Below are 25,702 nucleotides of genomic sequence, written 5' to 3' on the forward strand. Positions count from 1 at the left end.
CTGAGGCCTCCCTGCGTGGCTTGTGGACTCTGTCTCCTCCCGGCGTCCTTCCGTGGCCACCCCTCTGTGTGTCCGTGTGCTCACCTCTTCTCATAAGGATGGTCAGATTGGACCAGGACCCCCTCCATGACCTCATTTAGCAGACTGTGTGAGAGAACTATTCCCCGCATTCTCACCAGACAGGTGTATGGGTCTTTGTTCGTTTCTCAACTCTTTCTAAGGAAAATCTCAAATAATACACAAAAGTCCGGAGAATAGAACAACGAACCATACTCACCACCCAGCTGCGACCACCATCAGCTTTCACTAATAGTATTGCGTCTGTTTCCCTGGCCATTTTTTGGAATATATTTAGAACAAATCCCTGCCAAACATTATGGTATTTCACCAATAGACATCCATATGCATTTGTAAATGCACCAAGACTTTTTAGCAACTTAGGTGCTATCCCGTTAATTCCTCAATATCAGAGAATGCCACATGGCTTCTGCTAGTGCATGTCTGGCTATGGAGCACTTCAGTGCCCTCAGTTCCATCTCCCTCATCGCTAGCATGGTGGGGCCACCTTCAGACCTTTGCTTTTGAGGTAGGAGATGGGACTTGAGTCCAGAGGCGGGACTGTCTGCCCTGCTTGGAGGACCAAATTGAGGACTAGCTGAAACAGGGTGGGGCAGAACACCAGTGTGCCATGTCAGTTTACCATTGTCATGGTGATACCCGGAATACCACCCCTTTCCATGACAATAACCCGAAACCCGGAAGTTACACCCTTGTCCTAAAAATTCTGCATAAACCACCCCTTAACTTGCATATAATTAAAACCAGATCTAAAGATGACTGCAGACCTGCCGCTGTGCTGCCACCCTGGGCACAATGCCTATGGGGGAGCCCTGCTCTACCAAGAGCAGGCCCTTCGTTGTCGCCACTGTGCACAGCGGCTTCCACAAAAGCTGCTGTCTGGCACCCCCAGCCCGCCCTGGAGTTCTTCCCTCCTGGGCAAGCCCTGATTTTGGTGCTTGCTTGCCCTGAGTTGCTTTCATCTGGATTTCCTCCCGTGTGAAATTAGCTGTGCAGATCCTTCCCTTGTTTTTTTCTATTGAATCGTTTTCCTCTTATCAATACGTACTTTCTCTTTCTATATGAAGGATGGTTACAATAGTTATATGCAGATTCAGAAGAGAAGGGCTTCAGGCAAGTTCCTTCTCTGGCCCCTGCTCCCATCTCCCTCTGCCCTGCTTCTCCGGCCCCTGCTGCCATCTCTCTCTGCCCTGCTTGGAGGCATCCAGCCTTCTTCACCACAGGGAACATGGAGCTCAAAAGAGCACACACCTTAATGCTGTTGACAGCTGCCCCAGTGGCAAAGGGACATGTTTTCTCCCCCTGCACCTTGTTTGGCCAGTTAGAGGGCTGTGTTCCTTAGAGTCAGGAAGCCCTGGGCCAGGTGGAGGAAAGAAATGGCGCACCCACCTCTGGCCTCCTGCTGCTCCTCCTGGATCTGGGAGATGGCGCCCAGTCAAGCCCTCCATGCCCTGCCCTTGAGTGGGATGTCTGACTGCTCTCATCACCTCTCCTTCTCCCCTTAACCCCAGGCCCAATCCTTCTAGGCTCACTGCTTGTGGTTTTTCTGCTTAGGAATTGTTCCCTGGGTGTAGCCAGGCTTGTAGAGCCCCATGCTCCCCAGCCCTGCTCCCATTGTTCAGGGGCAGCCCCCCCAACTCCTCCCACCTGTTGTGGCTCTTTGCTGCACCCTCCCTGGCCCAGTCTTGGCATTCGCCCTTATCAGTTCTCTGTCTTCTTTGAAGCTGAGACAGAGTCTTGTCCCCTGCTTGCTTGCAGATGCTAAGATGGAGTTTAGAGTGCAGTATATTGATCAGGGACCCATGCCTGGGAAAGGGGCAGAGAAGCCCAGCAAGATGCACCCTGGTCCAGCCTTGGCACCCCCAGGGAGCCCTGGGCTGTGGGGCCTGTTGGAGTTGCTGCATGGTGGGCGGGAAGGTCTGGACATTCATACCCTCCACAGCTGGTCCCGGGTGTGGGCCACTTTGGGTAAAGTGACCATCTGCAGCTGAGGCAGCCTGAAGGAGGGACAGCTGGAGGTATCTGAGGCTGCTCTCCCAATGCTGGAGGTCAGGGTCTCCCCTGGAGGGGTCCGAAAGGGCATTTCCATGCCCAACCCATACAGGAAGCTTATTGGAGTCTTGCATCTGGGAAGCACTACAGACCGCACCGCAGACTGCGCTACAGACCAACACATGCGCAACCCTGCCAGGCTGCTCTCCCTCCCTGCCCAGCTGCTTTCTCTCCCTGCTGTGACCAGGCCATTTTGTTGCATTCTTTGTGCTCAGCTCTTTCCTTCTCTAGTTGATTCCTTTTCCAGGCAGTGGGCCTGGGAGTGAAGTCCCCTTGACCTTTGGGCTCCACGCAGGCACCTGGAGCCCCTGGGCTCTTCCCCTGCAGGGAACTGTTACAATCCTGCACTTTGCCCTCCTCCCAAACTGTCTGTGGGAGATGCAGAGTGAACTCCCAGTCCTCAAAAAGGCTTAAAAATTGCTCTACATTTTATGTTTAACATGTGGTTATGTTAAAAAATTCACAACTAATGACTTGAGGCTTTGTTCTTCTCCAGACTCCACCAGTAAGTCCCTGTGGAGCTGGGCACATCCCATGATTTATCTTGGTTTTAGTCTCCTCCTCTGTGAACTGAGAAACCTTAGGGAGTCATTTACGGTGGAGGAGGGAGCGCTTCTCTTCCAGCGCAGGGAGTCCCCCATGGGACCGTCTCTGGTCTGTGCACCTGGCTGCTGAGGAGGGAGCAGGAGGGCTGTGGAGGGTCTTCTCCAAGCCCCCAGAACCATGCGATGAGGGCTTCCGGCCACCAGCACCCAAGTCCTGTTCTGAAGCATGGCAGGCGGAACCCAGCCTGAGGCAGGACTCCCAGTTGCTGGATATGAAATCTGTCCTCAAACACTGCCAACTGGCTCATCCCCATGTCGGCGGAAAGCTGGGTCACAGCTCTGCATGCAGGGAGAGTGGGGGCGGGCGGGCCGGTACTCCCATATGGACCCATGGAGCAGGCCCTTCTGATCCCATTATCCCTGATCATATCTGCATGAGAGGATCTCCCTCTGCCTGGAGAGAGGAACATAGGAGGGCAGCCATGTTCCTGTTCCACACGGACGCATGGCCAAAACATATGCATACATACCACACATGCATACATAGACACCAAGCTCACACACCAATAGACATGCACATATACTTGCACATGCCCACACACACACACACGCACACATGTGCATACACACAATGCAGCCATGTACACACATGCACATGTGCTCACAGATGCACAATACTCACACATCCATAGACATGCATCGACACACGAACACACACATGTGCACACACATACACACACACACACCCCCAAAAGCTCTAAGCTCCAAGTAAGCAAAGCCCTGAAAGCATGGGGCACATTGCAGAGAACCCAGAATTCTCCCCAGTTAAGTCTCCAGAGCCACCAGGGAGGCGATGAGCCAGGGGAAGGACTTACTGCTTCTGGGTACCTTAGCCGGGCCTCTAAGAAATTCAGCAAACCGGGACAGGGGATATATTTACAGGAATTTTATTATGTTTTTAAAGATACCTTTTTCCTGTCAGGCCAGTGGTTTAATAAATACCTAGGGCTTACCCTTAAACTATCCCAGGCTCAGGGCTAAGGACTTCATGACAGGTTTACCCCTCATCTGCGAAGTGGCCTGAATCCCAGCTGTAAGAGCTGATATCAAAGCTCAGTTGTTGGCTCCCAAGCAAGAGAGGAGCATGGAGAAGCCGGCCAGAGAGATGAGGAGGGTTTAGGAGAATTAGCTGAGGAGACAGCAGCTGCACAGCAGGAAAACGCGCCGAGGGAAGGGCTTCAAACATAAATATTTGAGGATGGAAAGTCCCTCTAGTTACAAAGCAAAGATGTGCAAAGCATGGTTCTCTGTTTTCACTGAAGCAGCCTCTTGGGTCTCAGCACAACTGAGCAGGCTCAGTCACGGTCAGCTCAGGGATGAGTAGCTCCATGGACAGGCTTCCCGTGAGGCCAGGTGGCCGTGGCGAAGGCTCCTGGCAAGGCTGCCTTCCCTGCCCACGGTGCAAATTTCCGAGCAAATTGTCGAGGGCCCTTGCCCTGATTTCATGATCGAACTCCTTGCAGGCAGAGAGCTGCCCTCCCCCTGGTCTTCTGCACGTTCCTGGGGCACATGAGGATCCCCAGGATCCCTCCCCAGTGGCTCTTACGATTCTCTTGCCAACAAAAGTGGTGTCTCATGATTTACACAGCTTTCCCATGGGTCTCACGATGGGTAATTGTATGTATCACCTTGACTGGGCCACAGGGTACCCAGATATTTGGCTAAACATGGTCTGGGTGTTTCTATGAGGGTGTTTCAGATGAGATTAGCATTTGAATCAATGGACTCAGAAAAGCAGATGGCCTCCCCAGTGTGGGTGGGCCTCCTCCAGTCCATTTGGGCCTGAATAGAACAAAAGACTGAGCAACAGAGAATTCACTCTCTGCCTGACTGCTTGAGCGGGGACATCGAGCTTCTCCTGCCTTCAGGTGGGGATGTGTGCCATCAGCACTCCTGGTTCTCTGGCTTCAGGCTTGAACTGACCCACAGCACGGCTTCCTGGGTCTCCAGTGTGCAGATGGCCGAATATGGACCTTCTAGACCCCTGAAATATATGAGCCAATTCCTTATAATAAACCACACACACACACACACACACACACACACATTCTGTTGCTTCTGTGTCTCTGAAGAACCCTGAAAAATACAGGTGTGCATTTCAGAACCACTCTCTGAGGGCATTCACAGACTCACCTGCTCCACTGCTGGCCGAGTCCACATCTCTCATACGGGGTCTTGCCCTCCTTAGTCCTCGGGGTACCTGCCACCCCTCTGCCTTCTGCCCACAATCTTCACTTTCTAGCCAGCTCCTTGTCTCACTTCTACTAATGGCCCTGCTGTCTTCTTGGGTTGAAACCATGGCACTCTCGGTACCTCTAAAAAGATCCCATCCATTATGGCCGTCTGAGCCTCTCAACTGGACCTTCTCCAAAAAATGGCCAGAGAAACAGATCCTGTCTGCCATATCCAGTGGAATCACAGGTCACTACTGGCAGGACTGCCGGCTGGCATCAGACCTAGAAAGGGGAGGATGCAAACTAAGCCATTAAATCTGTCCTTCTTTCTGTGCTCATGAATAATCCCAGCAACACGTGTGCAGCGAGCACCTACTATGTGCAGCAAGCACCTACTATGTGCAGCTCACGTATTTTCTGACTCTCCGGTTAATATTTCTCTTTTGTACAGGGAAGTTAGTTTTGGCTTCCAGCAGCTTTGTGGGACACCACTGCAAGAATGGAAGATACATGACCATTAGGGTTCTCACCTCTAGGACCAAAAGGATCTGGACTCACTAGTTGTATAAATATAGTCAAGTAATTTAAACTCTTAAAGCTACACATGTCCCTGTCTGTAAATTGAGAATAATAGTAGAGTAGTTGTGAGGCTTAAATATTTTACATAGAATGTGGTGGTTGTGCAGCACACAGGAAATGCTCAGTGCATATCAACTGTTATTACTATCACTGTCCTGCATCCACAGAGGACTTGAGTGACTAACAAAAATTAAATCAAGATTGTCCCTATCGTGAGTACTTGCCTGTATTATCAAACTATACTTGAATTCACCTGTTCATAAGGTTGAACCTGTCACTAGGGTTCCCTTGTGGGTTTTGGGGGGTGGAGTTCCCCCGCATACCCTGGGCAGAGCTGTGAGTGCATTTATAGATTTGTAGTGTAGCTTCCTAAAATGGAAGGACTAGAGGTGACCTGAGCCACGATCATCTCCGTGTGAAAGGTGGTTGCTGAGGTCCGCAGACGACGCAGGGAGAGGAGGGGCCACATTTTCTTCAGGCTTCACGACTCAGTATGGAGCCACCAGCAGCACTGCCCATGCTGTCTTGAGGAGCTGGGATCCGAGGCTGACACCCAATGCTGCCATGCTGGTTAGGGCTGCTTAGCACTGTTGGCAAACTGCCACCAGCCCAGTCCCCGAGCACCCCCTCTCCCACTGCTTGGCGGGTGTCCCCAACCCCTACCCCCATATCCAGCAGCGTTGAGGGTACAGCCTGCCTGAGGCCAGCGTCCACTGGAGCAGCCTGTGCCGCGCACACCCTGGAACACTTTGCGTATCCCCCTCCGGGGACCCTCAGAAAATGAGACGATGTGAGGGAGCACCGTGCTGCCCTTGGAGCTCCACGACCTCCTCACCTGAACACGAACTCTTATTTTGAGGGAACATGAATCAACACTCCCAGAACAAGTGCAGGGAATATCGTGTGAAATAAAACTCCGGGGCTCCCGTTGGGAGAAGGAAAATATAAAAGAGAGGAAGTGAGCAGGGTGTGCCAGGAAACGCGTCAGAGGCGGCTGCGCTCCCAGATGTGTTAAGTGTGGACCTCGCAGGGTGCAGGAAGAGCCTGCAGGACTTCTCAGGGCCTTTCCTGCTCTAGGAGACGGCAGAGACCCACACGGGAACATGCTCTTCCATGGGGCCTTTTCAGGCTCATTCACCGTATGTTTTGTCTCCGGGCGTTTGCTGTATTTTTTGCGCATGCAGTTGGTGGCCTGTGATATCCCGGGCAGCACGCTCAGTTTGGGCACTATCCAGTGTCCCCGGGCAGAGGGCTCTCCTGCCCTACGCACCCTCAACCTTGAAGCAACCTCGACTTTTGGAAACTGAGATGTCATACTGGGCACTCCTCCACATTGGAGACCATCCACAGCCCTGCCTGGTGCTAAAGGGTGGTCGGCGTCCCCGCTACCTCTGTGGGCCTGGGAAAGCATCGCCCCAACCACCTGCCAGACAGCCCTGGCCCTCCCTCCCCGGTGCAGCCCCAGGCATTCCAACCCCATGGCAGAATGCTTCCCAAACTGTACCTGCACTGTGGCCTCCTCTCCACCACCCCACTCCTCTGTGCTCCAACAGAGCCCTGTGGAGACGAATGGCTGGAGAACACATTGCTATCAGGCCTCGGAAAGGCACTAAGACCCAGGTTCACACTCCAGCTCTGGGAGGTGGAGGGGAGGGAGCGGGAGGAATCTCACCCAGACTCGAGCTTGCCTCCCAGCGTGGCTTTCCATGGCCAAGTGACCTTGCACTGCTGTCTGCGTCACTGTGAGCCTCAGTTTCCTCATCTGTAAAATGGAGCCATGGATTCTGAAGCCAGGAGTTGTGTGCAATGATGTATTCAGGAAGTGAACCTGAAGACTGGTCCACTTCAGGAGACTGGTCAGAGTGTGGGAGAAGCAGAACAGGGAATCAGAGGGGGCCAGGCAGAGGGCACCACCGAGAGCGCCTCCAGCCAAGAGGAGTCCTGGGGAAAATTGCCGAGAGTCACCCTTGGCAGAAGCAAAGGAGATGGGCAGCCACAGTTTGCACTGGCCATGCAGGGCCCTGGGGATGGGGGTGGAAAACGGCCTTCCCAGCTCCCCATGTCCAATGATGCCTGGCTCCAGTGGCCTGAGATGAGGTCTCCGGGGAGCTGTCCAGGTGCTGGGCTTGAGAAAGGAAAGTTCACAGAGGGCAGGGTTTAGAAAGCAGCAAGAAGCCCAGGCGTCAATCTGCGGAAGCGCAGCCATCCCGCACCACTGGGGCCAGCCCGCCTATTGCGAGGACTGTGGTGAGGGCCCAGGAAGCCGCCTGCTTCTAGCTGAGGGCCAGCACACAGGATGCCCCCGCCCCAGGAACTCCGTTCCCCTCCAGAACACCCTCGTTCATCACAGTCTGGCCTCGCCTACATCAGCAGGATCGGGCATGGGGTGGGCCTGGGCTTAAAACTCAAAAAACAGTTTTAATTCTGCAAGTCATCTGGCCTGCCCCCATTTGCCCACCTGTCCATTACGGGTGCCACTAAAGATGAGACTTAGGCTGACCAGTCTCAGATGAGACTTCCAGCCCCTTGGCTGGAAGCTCCTTGGTCTTCACGAGCAGGAAGCCTGAGGCCTGTGCCAGTCCCTTGGGTGCTGCAGCCACCAATTCACCGTGTGCTCCTCCAGAGCGAACAGTCCCTGGCTCCCTCTCTCCTGAGCCACACTCAGGGAAACCCGAAGAATGCCTCTCTCCTCTTGGCTTGGTTGTGGCTGTGGTTGTGGTTGTGGTTGCGGCTCCAGGACAAGTTGGCTGCCATGCTCGGCCTGGGGAGGTTTCAGGGTGGGCACTGTTGATGTGGGGTGTCTGAGGCCACCCACCTCAATAGCAATGCCTGGTCTGCAGGTGGACAGTGTGTGTGGATGGAGGTGGCCTCTGGACTTAGGGCCGGGAGTCACCAATGATTCTGGCTGGGTCTGGCTACTTCAACCATCTTTGGGGTTCACTCCGACCCCTGTCTGGGATGGTGAGATCCCAGCAATTATGCTAAATTGACCAAAACCACAAAACTGTGATTGTTGACTGGACAGATTTGCTATCCATTAGCTGACCTTGAGGATGTCTTTACCCCGCTGAGGCTGCGGATGAGGGGCCTCGGGCACAGGATGGGAGAGCTGCCCGCGGGCCCCCACGACACTTCTTGGCAGGAGAAGAGGGTCAGCATGTAGAAGTGCACAGACACCTGATGAATCTAAGAGCAAATGAATCTCTTCTTCAGTACTGCTCCTTTGGAACCAATCCCACCTAAACCCCGAGTCTATGCACCCAGCAGACACCAATGGGTCCCCTCCGGCCTGCCTCACACAGCTGCAGCACAGCATGTGCTGTACCATTACAGGTGGGTCAGCCTAGTGGCCCTGGACCTGGAGATAGTGTCTGCCCTTCTGCTGCAGGGCCTCACCTTAACCAATTACATCTGCACCAGCCCTGCTTCCTGGTACGTTTCTGTTGTCTGAAGCTACCAAGCTGCAAACCTGGGCAAGGAGTGGAGCTTGGAGTAAGAACCACCTGGGCAATCACTGTAAACTGCAGCTCCTGAGGCCCCGCCAGAAACTCTGATTTAAGCTGCAGGCTGCAGGTGATCGTGATGAGAGCCCGTTCATTCTATGGAATGGAAGCATTCCAGCGCTGTGCTAGGCAAAGATCATCCTATTTGTCTGTGGGATTGAGACCCTTATCCTTGCCTGTCAGCCCACAGTCCTCTCTCGCTTCTGACCGCTGGTCACCTCTGGTTACAACCCAAGCCCCCACCGCAATCCAGAGCCACAGACACCCCAAACTCCTCTGAGATGGTCCTGAACATCCGAATGTCCCTGCTTCTCTGTCTGTCTGTATTTACAATGCCTGCTTGAGCCATATCACACCTAACCAGCAGGTGCCTCCGTGCCCAAAATGAAAAATTAATTAAGTTTAAGGCTTCGGGTTATGTAAAACAAATTAGGTCTCTGCTTCATCAATTTAAGTCCCCAAACCTTGCCACTAAGTTTACTTAGGCTGTGATATCGTTGAGTCAAATAACACAAACCTTAAAAAGCAGAAACCATGTGTGTAGAGTGATGACACAAACTCATCAACTTTAGGAACTAGGTCAAAAATAAGGTTTTCACCCCGCATGTGGGAGAACTCTGGCCCTTGAATTATTCATGCCAATGTGTGCTCTGCTGCTTCAAACGAGACAATTGAGCGTTGGTTTGGAAGGTCATTAACACCCAGGAAAAATGCAAATGGTTTTTCCTCCTTGTTAATTGTCACAGTCTGAGAATCACCCCACATGGAAATGAAATGAAAGCAGGTTCCATCCCTGGTGGGGGAGACAGGGGCTCCCGCTACCGACAGGCTCTTCTTGGATGTCGACTGCAGAAAGTCCCTATGGGCAGCTGTCTTTCCATGGAGACTCCGGCTTGCTGGGTGAGGAAGCAAATTGAGGTGCTATTTAAAGCGACGTCTAGTAAGTGACTAAACGGGAGTCTCTTTCACGGAGAGGGTGGAATTGGGGTCAAAGCTCAATTAGCCTAGAAAACATCCCCTCCGCCTGACCACTGGTGAGAGCGATCCCTGGCAGAATCTGCAGCAGAGGGAATTCATCCAAGCCCTGCATTTTGGAAGCCCATGGAGGTAGTAGGATTTGCCCAAGCTACTCAAATACTGAATGGCAGAGTTGAAACCAGAATCCCTTCTTCTCCTAAGCCCAGTGCACCTCTCTCCACACCTCCTGTCCCTGGAGAAGCCCAGATCTGAAGGTTCATGCAAAGTAATGCTCCATATCAGTAAGCACAGCTGGAGGAAAGCAGGCTTCCTCCCCGCATTGCAATCTGGAGGAGGCTCCAAATGGGAACCACAGCGCTGTTCACCGGATCCCGTCAGGGTGGGACAGGGGGGTCATAGGTGTGCTGGGCTGGCCAAACAGTTTGGTGTGGTGCTGGTCTCCAGCTGAGAGCCCCCCTTTCCACCCCGGCTACAGCCTCAAGCACAGCCAGGAGGTCAAGGTGTTCCTCATTGACCCCGCCGGGCTCCAGGCGCCGCATCCATGGGCAACGTGGGGAAGGCCCTTCCTCTCCCGTGTCTCACAGTCCCAAAAAACACAGGTAGTGGGTAAGGAAAACAGGGCATGCTCACTGATGTGGGGTGAGGGGGTTAGAGAAAGCCTCAAATCGCTGGCTCCAGTTTTACTTATCAACAACTCATTGTGTCTAGAACAGAGGTGATCAAATCTTAGTGTCTGTAAAAATTACCCAAGAGGCTTGTTAAAAATTACCCAAGAGGCTTGTTAAAAATGCAGACACTTTGGGAGGTCATGGCAAGCGGATCACTTGAGGCCAGGAGTTCAAGACTAGCCTGGCCAACATGGCAAAATCCTGTCTCTACTAAAAAAAAAAAAAAAAAATAGCTGGGCCTGGTGGCAGGTACCTGTAACCCCAGCTACTCAGGAGGCTGAGGCAGGAGAATCACTTGAACCCAGGAGGTGGAGGTTGCAGTGACTGGAGATCACACCACTACACTCCAGCCAGGGCGACAAGAGTGAAACTCCATCTCAAAAAAAAAAAAAAAAAACAGACTCCTGAGTCATAGCCTGGACTCCAACGTGTAGCTGTGCCTTCAGTAAGCCCTGGGTGATACACAGATTCTGCTTTTAAACAGCTCCCTGGGTGACTCTGGCCATGTGGGAAGCTGCGGTCTAGTGAGAATTCAGCCTGATATTGAGCAATACCGAGCGAGCTATCCACTCCTGGCCACAATCCCACTGCAGTAACAAGTCCCGGATGGGGCATTCCCAGAACCTTCCTTCGGGATCCCCACAGGCCCGCTGTGCCAGAAGGAATAATGGCCCCCAAGGATGTCCTCATCCCACTCCCCCGCCCCTGTGAATATGTCACCTTACCTGGAAAAAAGGACTTTGCAGACGGAACTCAGTCGGGAAGGTCACACTGGGTTAACTAGATGGGCTGCCGTGATCACCAGGGCCTCTGTAGGAGGAAAGCAGAGGGTTGAGGCCAGAACAGGAAGTGTGATGCCAGAACAGAGGCCAGAACACCGGCTCTGAACACTGGGGGGCCACAAACTGGGGGCGCAGGTGGCCTCAGCTGCTGGAAGGGGCAGGAACCGGAGACTACCCTGGAGTCCCCAGAGGAAACTCAGCCCTGCTGACGCCTTGATTTTGGCCAGTGAGACCCATGCTGGGCTTCTGACCTATGGGATCTGGAAGGATGATGTGTGTGGTTTCAAGTCCTGGCTTTGTGGCGATTTTTTTTTTCCTGCGGTTCAGTTGCAGCCGCCACAGGAACCTCCAGTGCCTCCCAGTGAGCACACTCGTAGAGGCTCCTTCCCCACCCACTGCTGACCTGGCCTCACTGTGCTCCACTCTGTCTCCGAGGAGCTTCCTGGCTTCTCTTCACTTCACCAACAACCAAGAGAGGGCTCGGGGTGTCAGTCTTGGCACTGTGGAGACTGGGGTGTGGCCGCTGCTGCCTGTGGCCTTCCAGCAAGTCCTGTCGCCCTGCGGGCCGAAAGCCTCAGGGACGTGCACTCCTCAGTCCACTCAGAGCTCCGCCCAGGAGCACCATGGTATAGGGACCATCTTGCAGGTCAGGCTGCTCTGTTGTCTTAATGAATCCACTCCCAGGAAATACTGAAGTTCTTCTTGGATCAACAGGTTAAAGCCCATAAGACAACCCTCCCCCCAGCAGCTCCCCGCCCATCCTTCCAAGTCCACATTTATGCGATTGTGGTTACAGCGTGGGGAGCAGGGGCTCCGGCATGGGGTGGGGGCACTGGGCCTTCTCCGAGGCGACGTCAGGCCTGCTGAGCTGCAGCCCCAGTTACAGCAGCAGCACCGGGGCCGAGCACGTGTCCCCACTAGCCACACTCCCCACAGCCTAATCCCACACGACGGGCCAGGTTCCTGGGTAAGGTCAGGGCCAGACTTGCCACGCCAACCACCCTCCCCATGGTCTAATCCCACACAACCGGCCAGGTTCTTAACTTAGGTAAGGTCAGGGCCAACTTTGCCCCACCAGCCACAGCCCCCACAGGCCTAATCTCACACAGCAGGCCAGGTTTTTAGGTAAGGTCAGGGCCAACCTTGACCCCAAATCCTGCCTTGTGGATCATATAGCCCCCACACCTGTCACAGGACCGTGCGCCCACAGGGTGAAGGTATTTATGGATTGAACTGTGTGGGAGGAGTTTGCTGACTCTCCTCACTCCCTGGGGACTGCGTGTGGCTCCCCTGTCATCTGACCTTCCCATCCCCAGGTACCGAGGGGCTCGCCACGGCATGGTTCCGCAGAGCTACCCTGTTTCCTGAACTTGAGGGGAGCCCAGTCATCCCAATTGGCCCCATTAGACGTGGGAGGAGAGAAGAACGAGTGGGTGAGAAGACAGCTTCCTAAACCCCAGCAGCTGCAGGAAATTCAACACTCCCTGGCAGGCACCTTCCTCCACAGGAGCAGGAACCAGTGTGGCACCAGAAGGAGATGTGGTCCTTGGTTGTAGGATGAAGCGCTGAGGCCCAGGGTGGAGAGGCGGTTCACACATCACCCCACGCCTTTCCCCATCTGGCCTCACCTGGTCATCCTCGCTCATGCTGCAGCCTGTGGGGTCCGGGAGCTGAGGTGCCAGGCCGGGCTACAGACTCTAAGCTTGGTCCTGCTTTGAGAAGCACACAGGAATATGCCTGCACAGAGCCACCATAAATAAGACAAGTCCTTTCCTGGGAGGACTCACAAACCAGGACAACGGGAGGAGGAAACAGAAAAGGGACAGTCAGGGGAGCCGGGCTGCTTGGATTAGTAGAGACTGCTCACAAACGCTTTGTGGAGAGGGAGACGTTGCCACAAAGTCTTGTCCTGAGCACTCAGGGATCTCCTTGGAGGAGCAGAAGGCGGCAGGAGTGTGTTCCCAGCCAGCCCCACCACCTGCAGGCACTCCGTGTGGGTCAGTGCACCATCCTTGGAGGTTTGTTGAGGGAGAAGCTAATGGAAGCAGGGGAAACTGATGAGGCCAGTGGTTTTCTCAAATGGGAAGTCCTGTGTGTGGGACCCAGGCATCCCAGTGGCATTCTAAAGTCTCCCCAGCATGCAGCCGCTGTGTGGCAGCCAGCGTGAGGGCCACACTAGAGGAGCTTTAAGGTTCTATTATTTGGGAGTCAGCCTCGGTAGACGACAATCAGGGGTCCAGGAGCACCTGGGGTAGAATAAATATATAGGTCAAAGGAGCTCCCACCACATGGAAGGGTACATGAGAGGGTGTGAGCTGGGTCAGGAACCTCTTTTCTGAGGCTTCTCTCCAGTCTGGTGTCCCCAGAAGCAGAGGCACCCAGGGATGAGCAAGACCAGCAGAGACTGGAGAGCAGGAAGGAAGAGGAGCTGCGGTGAGAGGGTGGACCCGACGCCACTCTGTGACCATGTTGGTCATACGGGGACCATACAGGGTCTTTGTGTCCATGGCATTCTCCAGGGATGACTCTCAAAGGCAGGCTCCCAGCCCTGCCTCAGCGCTCAGAGCCTACCTAGTCCTTGCCGAAAGGGTCAAAGAGACATTGAATGCATAGGCACCATGAAAGAAAGAAAGAAGGAAGCAAAGGAGGGAAGGAAGGAGGGGAAGAACGAGGGAGAGGGGGAGGGAGGGAGAAAGAAGGAGAGAAGGAAGGGAGTTAAAATTTCACAAGGGATCTCTCTGGGTAAAAGCTATGCCAGAGCCAAGCATCTACAAACACATAAACGGCCCCATTTTCCTGAGGGCTGTTCAGGAGATCCTTAACAGCCCTGATGATCTACATTAGTGGATGAGTCACAGAGCTCAGAAAGAGGCAGTTTGACTAGTTCTGCCATCATCTGGTCTCCTGATGAGACTACAGCACTGCATGGCTGTCTGAGGCTCCTGGGCTCTGAGGGACTTGGTAAGGTTACTCCGTCTGGTGTCTGGTGGTTCCCAGACCCAGCTGCACGTCAGATCACCTTGGGAACTTGCTCTCCCCCGTATGTTTTGGGTAGGAGAACTTGCTTTTTCCGAAGTAGAACAATCCTACAGAAAAGTGCACAATCTGAGTGTGCTGTGTGGTGAGTTTCCACAAACTAAGACACCCATGTAGCCAGCACCGCCTCCAAAAGTAACCAAGGTGGCTTCCAACATCATGGTCTAGTTTTGTCTGTTTTTTACCTTTATATACACAGAGTCACGCACTCTGCACCACACTGTGCCTGATGCTTCTTCTTCGCGTTTACGAGCCTCGTCCATGTTGCATGTTGGATGTTTTAAGTCATGCAGTGGCTCATTTGCTGTGGCACCTGTGCCATGCGAGGTAAGGTGGTAACGTGGAGAAACTAGACACAGGGGTCCAGGGGGTCAGGAGCACTCTGCACTGTCTTCACAACTTCTCTGGTTATTTAAAACTATTATAAAATCAAAAGTTATTTTTTTAATCAGAGGGAGAAGATTGAGAGGTGAGAGAGGAGACTTCAGTTGGGCATAGAAACCTTTTCTTTAGGGGTGGAGAGAAGGTGCATCTAAATTAGTTCTTTTATCCATGAACCTTTCTCTAGTGTTGCAGTGGGAAAATGTGATACTCCAGACAGGCCACTACAAGGAACTTAGCCAAGTAATATGGTATTATGCTTCCAGAAATGAAAACACTTTTGGAGTGTTATTAATGGTGCCATCAATGACACTATGCATAAATCAGATCATGTACTATATATATATACACACACAGTGACATAGTTTGGATCTGTGTCCCCACCCAAATCTCATGTTGAATTGTAATCACTAGGGTTGGAGGTGGGGCCCGGTGGGTGGTGTTTGGATTAATGTTGGAGGTGGGGCCCGGTGGGAGGTGTTTGGATTGATGTTGGAGGTGGGGTCCGGTGGGAGGTGTTTGGATTGATGTTGGAGGTGGGGCCCTGTGGGAGGTGTTTGGATTGATGTTGGAGGTGGGGTCTGGTGGGAGGTGTTTGGATTGATGTTGGAGGTGGGGCCCGGTGGGAGGTGTTTGGATTGATGTTGGAGGTGGGGCCCGGTGGGAGGTGTTTGGATTGATGTTGGAGGTGGGGCCCGGTGGGAGGTGTTTGGATTGATGTTGGAGGTGGGGGCCCGGTGGGAGGTGTTTGGATTGATGTTGGAGGTGGGGCCCGGTGGGAGGTGTTTGGATTGATGTTGGAGGTGGGGTCTGGTGGGAGGTGTTTGGATTGATGTTGGAGGTGGGGTCTGGTGGGAGGTGTTTGGATTGATGTTGGAGGTGGGGCCCGGTGGAAGGTATTTGGATTGATGTTGGAGGTGGGGCCCGGTGGGAGGTGTTTGGATTATGGGGATGGATCCCTTATGAATGGCTAATATTCAGCATATTAGACTCCAAATGACCTGACATTTCAAACATTTAGAACCACTATCAAAAAGAAGCACCTGCAGAGGACCCCCAGACAAAGCAATGCAGGCCTGGCTGGCACCAAGCAGTGGCCCAGCAGGACTGTTCGGGTGGCACATGTTTCTCCTGGTTTGTTGTTCATGTTCTGGCTTTATTTTGCTATATGGGAATCATAACAGTTTTGTTGCAGATTTACAATATTTTTTTCTTTTATGGTGTTCAGGTCTTGTGTCTTGTAGAGAAATAGGAAATAGAAAATGTCCCTACATTGATGTTAGTTGTTTTGTCTATTTTCCCCATGCTTATTTCTAGACATTTTATGTTTCCTTTTGACATTTAAATCTGCAATCCATCTGGAATTTATCTGTAAGAAGTAAGGTAAAAGATCCAGCTTTTTTTTCAGATAGTGGCCAAAGGTAGTTATTTAAACACTATTTATTGAATAACTCATCTTTTCCCCTGCTGATTCAAATTGTCACTTCTATCATAAACCAAAATCCTATATATAACTGTGTCAATGTCTAGACTCAATATTTTATTCCATTGACCTTTGTGTCTATTCAAAGTCAACTACAGGAGCTTTACAATATGTTTAATATCTGGGTCTACTCTTTGCTTGGTACTCTTCATTTGCAGGTGTTTTCTGGCAGTTCTTGGATGTTTATTTTCCACAAGAAAGTCAACGGCAACCTTTCTGATTTAAAAAGTATCTCGGTATTTTTGGAAGGAGCTTAAACATGATCTCCTCCTATATGAGAAGCAGGTGTATCTCTGCATTGATTGAAGAATCCTCATCTATCCCCCATTCAGATGTAAATAATAATGGCTGTAGCTGTGGCACATGCCATGCCTGTAGTCCCAGCTACTCAGAAGGCTGAGGTGGGAGGATCGCTTGAGCCCAGGAGGTCGAGGCTGTAGTGAGCTAGGACTGCACCACTGCACTCCAGCTTGGGCAACAGAGCAAGACTCTAATATACTGCTACTACTGATGGTGATGATGACCATGAAGAACTATAACACGGGTCCTCCTATGTTCAAGGGCAACATCGATTCTGCAAATCCATAGATTCTGCCCCTCTGTTTCTCTCACCAACCTCTCCAAACCCCAGCCTGGCCCTCAGAAAAATCAGTATTGACTAACTATTCTTCTCCAAGGTCCTAGAGGGGCTGACAGGAGGCAGGAATCGTGGACCCCTAGCAACCAAGTTAGACGCACCTGTCCCAGGCCAAATGCAGAGAAATCATTCAGAGGCATTCAAGATGAACGCGAAGCGTGTTTCCGAGGAAGCTGCTTACATGATCAATGCAGGCCCTGCCGCCATCAGTCACGCAAGGCAGCTCCTGCACAGGCTAGCTTCTCAGTGCCATCCGTATTTCTCCAGACTGCGTTTTCCCTGCCCTCCCCCCAGCTTCTCTGCCTCAATTTCAAGACCCCTGTCCTCTCCTGCTTGCTGCCTTCTGGATATCCTCCAGGCTGTCAGGGTCCCTCCCTCCCTGTCCCCCTTAACACAAGAGGCTCAGAGCACGTGCAGCTTCCTGTTCAGATGTGGTCTGAGCAGTGGACATGAAAATATCACCTCCATGGTCCGAGCACTGATTTCCTTATTGTCTTCGCTCCTCTCTGAATTCCACCAACGTCCTGCCCACCTGAGCTACCTCTATCCCCCTTCCCATGTCCTAGCCTCCCCCATGGAACTGGATACCCCAGGGTCGTGCTGGGCTTTAGTCTGGCCTGAACCTGAACAAGGGCTGCCTGGGACCTTGGTAGACCTCCCATCACTGGCCAGGGGCAGGATGAAAATGTAGAAATGGACCAAGAAAGAAGATCATGGAGGACCCTCCTGGCTACCTCATTCTTTCACATCCCCTTCTCCAATAATAACTGTTCGTTTATTCCACTTGGCCACCTGCTCCCACAGCCACTCTGTAAAGCAACCACCTCCAAAACCTCAGCTCCACTCCAGCTCCCTCAGAGCTCCTTCTTAGGCTCAAAGCTGTGGCTGGGCAGCCCCCTCCCTCACCCTCTGGGATGCTCCAGTCCGTTCACCTGCCCCATTGAGGCTTCCCCCACACAGACTCTCCCACCATCACTGGGATCTTGGAAACACCCTTCCCTGGTTAGCTTCTCTCCTCCATCATTGTCACCGGACAGAACTCCTGCTCCTGCTCCCTGCCTGCACCCCTTCTCACTGCTTCTGCCATCCCACCATCCTCTCTTACCAGGACTTGCCACTGACTCTCCTCCTTCCACTCCTGTCCACCTATGTTCAGTACAGCAGCCAAAATGATCTTCCTGTAAGCAAATCAGCTCCCTTGGTTAAATCCTCCAGGCACTTCCATCTACCACCCTGGAATTCAAGCTCTACCAGAGCCTGCAGGGCCCCCCTTCCCTGCTCCCAGAATACCTCCCATCGTACCTCCTGGCACGCCGTCCCCCTCACTCCACCCCACTCCCTTCGGCCTTTTTATTTTCCATGACGGCCCAGGCTGGTTCCCTCTGAGCCCTCTGTACCTGCCGTTCTCTGGCTGGAATGAAGCCTTTCAGTGTTCCTCCAAGTCTCAGTCCTTCCCATCCTCTGGGCCATCCCCAAATGTCTCCACCTTAGGGAGGGTTTTCCTGACCACCGAACCTACAGGGCCCTCACCCAGCACTCTTGACCATGCCACACTGCCCTGTTTGCCTTTTTTTAAGCTTTTGGCAGCATGAAGCTGACTTGTCAATGTGTTTGTCTGTTTGATTGATGGCTGGACTATGGGGGGCTAGAAAGAGCCCAGCTCCCTGGTGCAATCCCAGAGCCCACATCCCAACCCTGTGCTGGCTTCCTTTTGATCAGAGGAGAACTCTTAATAACTGAGGGGACTGTTTCAGGGATTTCTGTCACTAGCAGGTGGACACAGTTCCTAATGATGCAGGGGCAGGTGAGTCCCAAAATCAGGGCTTGGCCCAAGAGGGTCCTTGGCTCCACACAGGTAAGAATTCAAGGATGAGCCAGTGGTGTTGGACAGCAGCTTTTATGGATGTGGCAGGTGCACAGCAGCAGCAGAGGGGCCGCTCCTTGCAGAGCAGGGCTACGTCATAGGGAATGCACCCAGAACAGCAGCTCAGAGGCAGGGCTGCACTCACATTTGTTTATACCAAATTTTACTTATATGCAAATTGAGGGGCAATTTATGCAGAAATTTCTAGGAAAAGGATGGTAACTTCCAGGTCATTGGGTTATCGCCATGGAAAGGGGTGGTAACTTCCAGGTTTTACCACGGCAATGGTAAACTGGCATGGCACACTGGTGGACGGAGCTTATGGAAAGCTGCTTCTGCCCTATCCCTTTTAGCTAGTCCTCAATTGGGTCCAGTGTATGAGCCCCACCTCTGGAGTTGAGTCTAGCTTCCTGCCTCACTAACAGAGGTAACTCAGAGCACCCACACATTTTCAGAGCTCTGAAGCTTTCATGGATTCTCAAAAGATGGGAAACTGCTTCAGAATCGGAGCAGGAAGTTTTAGAGCATCTTACTGTGGGCTCCACTCCGAGGAAAGTAGGATGTGAAATGACTCCAGGGGTCCTGAAGTCAAGCCTTAAACAAGGAAAAGAGAGGGACATGGTAACAGGTGAGCATTCAGACCTGGAGTCCAGAGGTGAGGACAGCAGACTCCAGGGGACTGCAAGGACTGCAGCTTCCAAGGAGCCAAGAGCCAGCGCTGGCCCTACCTGCCTGCATCTTCTTTAAGTTAAGTAACTGCTCTAGGCAAACAGCGAATGCATCTCCACATCCCAGGGCTGTGTGGTGACACCTGAGGCCAGGTGAGGAAGGCTGAGACAGGAGAAGGGTGAGGAAGAAGCTAACAAGGCGCTGGGTCAGCTATAACAGCCACATCCACGGGGACTTAGATTCCTGCAGCAAGTGCCATCTGGGAATCATTTATCCTTCCAGTGGGCTGGGGCAGGGGTGGTTCCCATCCATTCCTGATACATTACTAAGTGTAAGCCTGAGACTTGCCTATGGTGAGGCAAACACAATGAAAGATCTGCAATTAAAGGTCCAGTCCTCAGTTTCCCTATTGGGATCATTGCAGGTGGCATTCTGGACCCTCCCTCAGGGGCCACCCTCCCTCTCCAGTCATCATATTGGCTTTGCCCCCGACCCACAGTCCGAGTCTTCTCTTTCCTGCCTCCCATGGGGGATCCAGGCTTCAGGAAGGGCTGACGTTCCTGTAATGCCCCAGAGGACTGATGGCGGGGAGGAGGAGCCTAAGGTTTGCAAATTAAATGCTTCCTTTTTTATTCCTTTCACCCTCTGAGCTGAACATCGGTCTCTTCCATGCAAGTGACTGTGTCTTCCTCTGACAAAGGAGAACCAGGAGAAACTGGGTTTATGCAGCATAGGGGCAGAGAGCTGGAGAAAGGAAGTCTAGTCCACTCCGAGTTATGCCCCCAACTCCCAAGGCAGTCCCACCAGGGCCTTTCCCACCTCAGGGCCTCTCTGTCCCTCCAGGAAAGAAGGATACCCCCTGCCAGTCAAGGGCAGCGCTGGAGGGGTTTTCCAAGCTCCCTAAATTCACAAGCCCTTGGCTGTCTCCTCTTCAAGATCAGCCTGATTACGTCAGTCCTCTGGGCTAAGCTATTAACTTCTCCTTGTGAAGATGTGACCGAGGCATGGGGGAGGTGAGTTTATCAAGTGATCTGATCTTGGCTGAGATTCATTTCTTAGATCAGATGAGGAGGGGCAGCCTGGGGCACAGGACAAGTGAGCCAGATAAGGAGACTGTGGAGGGGGGTGAGGGCGCTGTAGTGGTGTTCCAGGAGGGCTAGGTACTGGAGGGGCAAAGAATGGCCCTAAATATGGACTTGACACCTTCTCATTTTGTCTGGAGTAGCATGACCAGCCGTGGCCACAGGACAGGCTCGCCAGGAGATAAAAGGGAATGTGCTGTCCTGTCTCTGCCCTCAGGCCAAAGCGGGGACTTTTTTTCCCATCACATATCCACAGTCAGTTAGGAGGAACTGCCAGCTTGGTTGTGGAACACACAATTGAAGAACAAAAAGCACACAAAACACTACCCACGCTCAGTGATCTCGCCTGGGGAGGGGGAGGTGTCAGGTCACTCTTTGGCGAGGGGCCTCATGCAGGGAGTCCCTTGGGTGGCCCTGCCTGGGCACTCCAGCTGACGGGAGCCCAGGGGACCCAGCACCGTCTGTCAACTGCACACGGCCCCAGGAGCCAGGACGTGACAAGGGATAGTGCCCAGGACTTGGCATGTCTCCATCACGGGCACCCTAAATCCGGAGCACATGGCTGCCAACATATACCCTGAGAAAAGCTAACCCCCCTTAGGTGGGTGGGAGCACAGCAAATCCTCCTGTTCCCACTGAACCCTCCTCTGAAGCTCGGGCCCCAAATGCTCAAAACAAACACTGATTCCGCCAAACGCCCGCAGGACCCATGGGCCTGCAGCTGGCACCGTGGGTTTTTTCTCTGGCCCTCGTGACCTGGCAGGAGCAGCAGCGTCTGTCTGATGGACAGTGTTCCTGGTCACAAAGGGCCACTCAGTTCAGGTGAAACTTGGGCTCCAAGCGACTGCTCCCTCCTGGAGGAGCCCAGTTGTCCGAAGTCCCCCACCTGGAGTGTGGATTGCTCTAGGATTGAGGAAACCCCTGCAAGAAACAAACGGCAGATGCCTCCCTCGATCTCTGCTCCCACCTCTCTCCCCAAAGCGAACCCTTCCAGGGCCCCGCAGGCGTGAGGATTCTCAACAAGTGGCGGCCAACTGCAGTTGGCTCCAGGAGGGCTGCAGTGATGAGACCTAGGGGTGGAGCAGCGGCCACGTCAGGTGACTTACTCCTCGGGTGAGCTTGGTTCTGTGGAGAGGCCAGGGCATCACATTTGAGGCTTTGTAACCACAGAGGGAGCCTGGGGTCACTTCCTTCCACCCCTGCTGAGTACTTGTTCTGACCTCTCCCCAAACAGGGCCAGCACCGCCCAGCCCCTGTGTTGTCCCCGCCAGCAGTGCCCTCGTTTGACGATGGCAGGTGCATTTGAAGGAGTGACCAGTTTGCAGGGAACTGCACCACCCTTCTAAAGCACAGCACCAGACGTTTCCAGACCTTCCTGGGGTCCCATCATCTGGGGAATCTGTTAAAACGACGGTTTCCAAGTCTCATGCCCAGGGAGTCAGGCCCAGCAGTTCTGTGGGAGGGCCTGGGAGCTGGCTTTTTTTTTTTTTTTTTTTTTTTTTTTGAGACGGAGTCTGGCTCTGTCGCCCAGGCTGGAGTGCAGTGATGTGATCTCCGCTCACCACAAGCTCCGCCTCCTGTATTCACGCCATTCTCCTGCCTCAGCCTCCCGAGTAGCTGGGACTACAGGTGCCCGCCATCACGCCCGGCCAATTTTTCTTTTGTATTTTAGTAGAGACGGGGTTTCACCTTGTCAGCCAGGATGGCCTCGATCTCCTGACCTGTGATCCACCCATCTCGGCCTCCCAAAGTGCTGGGATTACAGGCGTGAGCCACTGCGCCCAGCGGGAACCTGCATTTTAATATCCTTACTTTAGATCTGATTTGAGCCTAAACGATGAGTTTTCTGTGTCAACTTGGCAGGACTCCGGTACCCAGTGATTCATCTAACAGTCATCTAGGTGCTGCTGGGAGGGGACATTGTTTATGTGATTCCATCTACACTCAGTTGACTTTAAGTAACAGAGATCCCCTCTGTGATGTGGTGGCCTCGTCCAATCAGCTGACAGCCTGAGGAGCAGAAACTGAGGCCCAGAGAAGAAGAAAGTCAGCCTCAGGGCAGCAGCTCAGGTCTCCATGCTGGCCTGCTGCAGGCATTTTGGATTTACTAGCCCCATAACTGCATGAGCCAATCATTTTAAATACACCTCTTCATATACCCGTGTAGCTCTTCTATCCGCCATTTCTCTGGAGAGCCCCTGCGGATAAACATCCCTTGTGGCTGTGATGAGGTTGAGTGAATGGCTCCATGCAGATAGTGCCAAGCTGGGCCCAGGCCACAGTGATCATCCACAGATATGCCCAGTGGTTACTCCAGGCCACAGTGATCACCCACAGATGTGCCTGGTGGTTACTGATGGGTGTGGGAGATGAGCAGTGACAAGTCGCACTCCCTGTCCTGGGAGGTTTCACCCTCCGACGCCGTATACTCCAGGAACCACCCGGGTGTCTGCAGGACTCCTGCAAATGCCCAGGGAGACCATCTCCCTCCAGAGACGCCCACAAACTTTGAGTCCTGAGGGGTGGATGAGTGAATGGGAAGAGTAAGAGGAAAGCCAGGGCAGTGAGGAGGCACGGGAGACAGCCAGGCCAGACCAGGCTTGCTGGGGAGCACAGCATGCAGCGCCCTCTCTGCCACAGCCCCCTCCCTGCCCCGGCCCCCCACCTTGGCGTCCTGTGCACACCCCAGCCTCACCCTCCTGAAACTCCTCCCCACCACCTCCCACCAGCACTGCCCCTCCATCCTCCTGGCCCTGCCCCAGTCCCGAATGTGGCAGGAGTTGCTGCTGTCCCAGAGAACCATGCTCCTGGCTGTCCACTCTTGATGTCTCAGGGGACTGAGCCTCAGGCCTTGGGCCCCACCCCAGCCTCTGTCCTCCCTCCCTCAGCCTTCTTCCCCACTGGCCTTCCTTGTCTTCAAGTGCAATCTTGACCTTGTGCCCTCAGCCTTCTCCCTTCCTTCCCTCCTCTATGAGGCCCTTTGGGAGGGGAGGAGGCTTTCCTCTCCTCACCTTCTTACCTGATAGGGTTTGGTTCTGTGTTCCCACTCAATTCTCCTCGAATTGTAATCCCCACATGTCAGGGAAGGGACCTGGTGGAAGGTGATTGGATCACAGTGATTTCCACTCTGGTGTGCTTGTGATCGTGAGTTTTCATGAGATCTGGCTGTTTGATAAGTGTCTGGGGCTTCACCTTTCTCTGTCTCTCCTGCCGCCATATATGACGTGCTTGCTTCCCCTTCACCTTCCACCATGATTGTAAGTGGCCTTAGGCCTTCCCAGACATGCAGAACTGTGAGTTAGTTAAAGCTCTTTCCTTTATAAACTACCCAGTCTCAGGTAGTTATTTATAGCCGTGTGAAAATGGATCAATACATTACCCCACCTCCTTCTGGTTTCCAATGCCTAATAACCCAGTAGCATGTGGGACTCCTGCAATGCTGACCCCGCTCCTTCCCCCTCCCCAGACCCTTCCTCAGTCCACCACCGCCCTCCCTGCTCTGCTTCTCAGGCTCCCCTCCCTCCATCTAGCACATCAGTGGGGAAGTCCCCTCCCACCCCCAACTCCTGCTGCACCTGGGAAGGGACAGAACAGGACCCAAGCAGAAGAGCGAGCCGCACAAGGCCCCTTCCTGCGCAGGAGGCGTCTGCAGCATGGAACCATTGGAACCACACCCTTCACTCCCCGAATGTGTGGCTCATAAAGAACATGGACACCTGGGCACTGATGTTCTTACAAAACCAGTAGACTGTGTTAATTATAATAGACAAATAAATCAAAGTGATTTCTAATAAAATAATACATAAAAAGAAATGTGTAACAAAGTAACACATACTTCCACATGTAATTGCCCAGGCACGTCTGCACCAGATGGTGTAATCACCAGAGAAAGGGGCAGCCAGCCTTTCCTAGCCCTCCAATCCCCAGTGGTCCTGTTGGTAGAGATGGGGTTTTCCGAAAGAAGAACCTTTGCTGAAGTTCTAGGAAAGCCCAGCACAGTAATTCCATGATTCTCCATTGCTTGCATTCGTAGCCTAGATCAAAACCACACAAACAGTGCTTTGTAGTTGTGACACAGAGAATCTGGTTCCCAGCTCAGAGCATCGTCACCAGCACCCTTCATCCAGAGTCCAGTGGGACATTCCTCGAGGCACGGACAGGCCTCACTGCACGGCTGTCCCACACATGGCTGGGAAGGGGCCTCTACCCACGAAACGCCAGTGGCATGCCCCCAGTGGCATGCCCCCCACCATCGTGGCAATAAGAAGGTCCCTGCAGGATGGGAAGAGGCTCCCTGAATTCAACCTCTGAGCTCATAACCTAGGCTCAAATCCACGTCCTACCACTTCCTTGCCCTGCGAATTGGACAAGTTACATGACCTATTATTTCTCAGCCTCGTTAGCTGAGACAGGGGCATACCAATAATCCATCTCTCATGGGGCGTGGAAGGAGTAAGTGAGCAAGCAATACAGTCTGTAAGGGGTTTGGGACTGCATCTGGCCCATGATGTCTGTTGTGCCATCAGTAAATGTTGGAAATTATCGTCACCGTCTCCACCACCTGCACTGTCATTGTTCTCATTCGGGGGTCCCTATCTCACCACGGACTGCTTAGCCAGGAAGCCTCCCTCTACCCTCCCAGGGCTCTGCCACTGCTGAGGCTCACCACTGTGGCTTCTCCTCACCTTCCCTGTCAGCTGAGACCCCTCCCCTGGGTCCCATGCCTCTATGCATGCCCCCTCCTCTCCTTCTCAGTTGCCTACAGGCTCTTCTTTCTACAACAATGGGATGTTCTCCATCTGTGCTGCCCAGGGCTGTACTCTTTGGCCACAGAACGTGCTTCATGAGAATTGGGAGCTGATCTGACGATTTTACTAAGTTTAATAAGTTAAAATACAAACAGTTGCATGGAGCTAATGGCAGTGCCATCGGACAGGGCGGTTCTAAAACTGATCTTTCCTCCATGCTACTTACCTCTCTGCCTTTGGAAAACTCTGGGTGGCTTTCTTCTGCCTTTAGGAGAAATAGCAATACAAATAGTGAAGCAGGCCGGGCGGGGTGGCTCATGCCTGTAATCCCAGCACTTTGGGAGGCTGAAGTGGGTGGATTGCCTGAGGTGAGGAGTTTGAGA

The sequence above is a fragment of the Rhinopithecus roxellana genome, chromosome 6, assembly GCF_007565055.1.
Source record: "Rhinopithecus roxellana isolate Shanxi Qingling chromosome 6, ASM756505v1, whole genome shotgun sequence".
Taxonomy (NCBI): Eukaryota; Metazoa; Chordata; class Mammalia; order Primates; family Cercopithecidae; genus Rhinopithecus; species Rhinopithecus roxellana.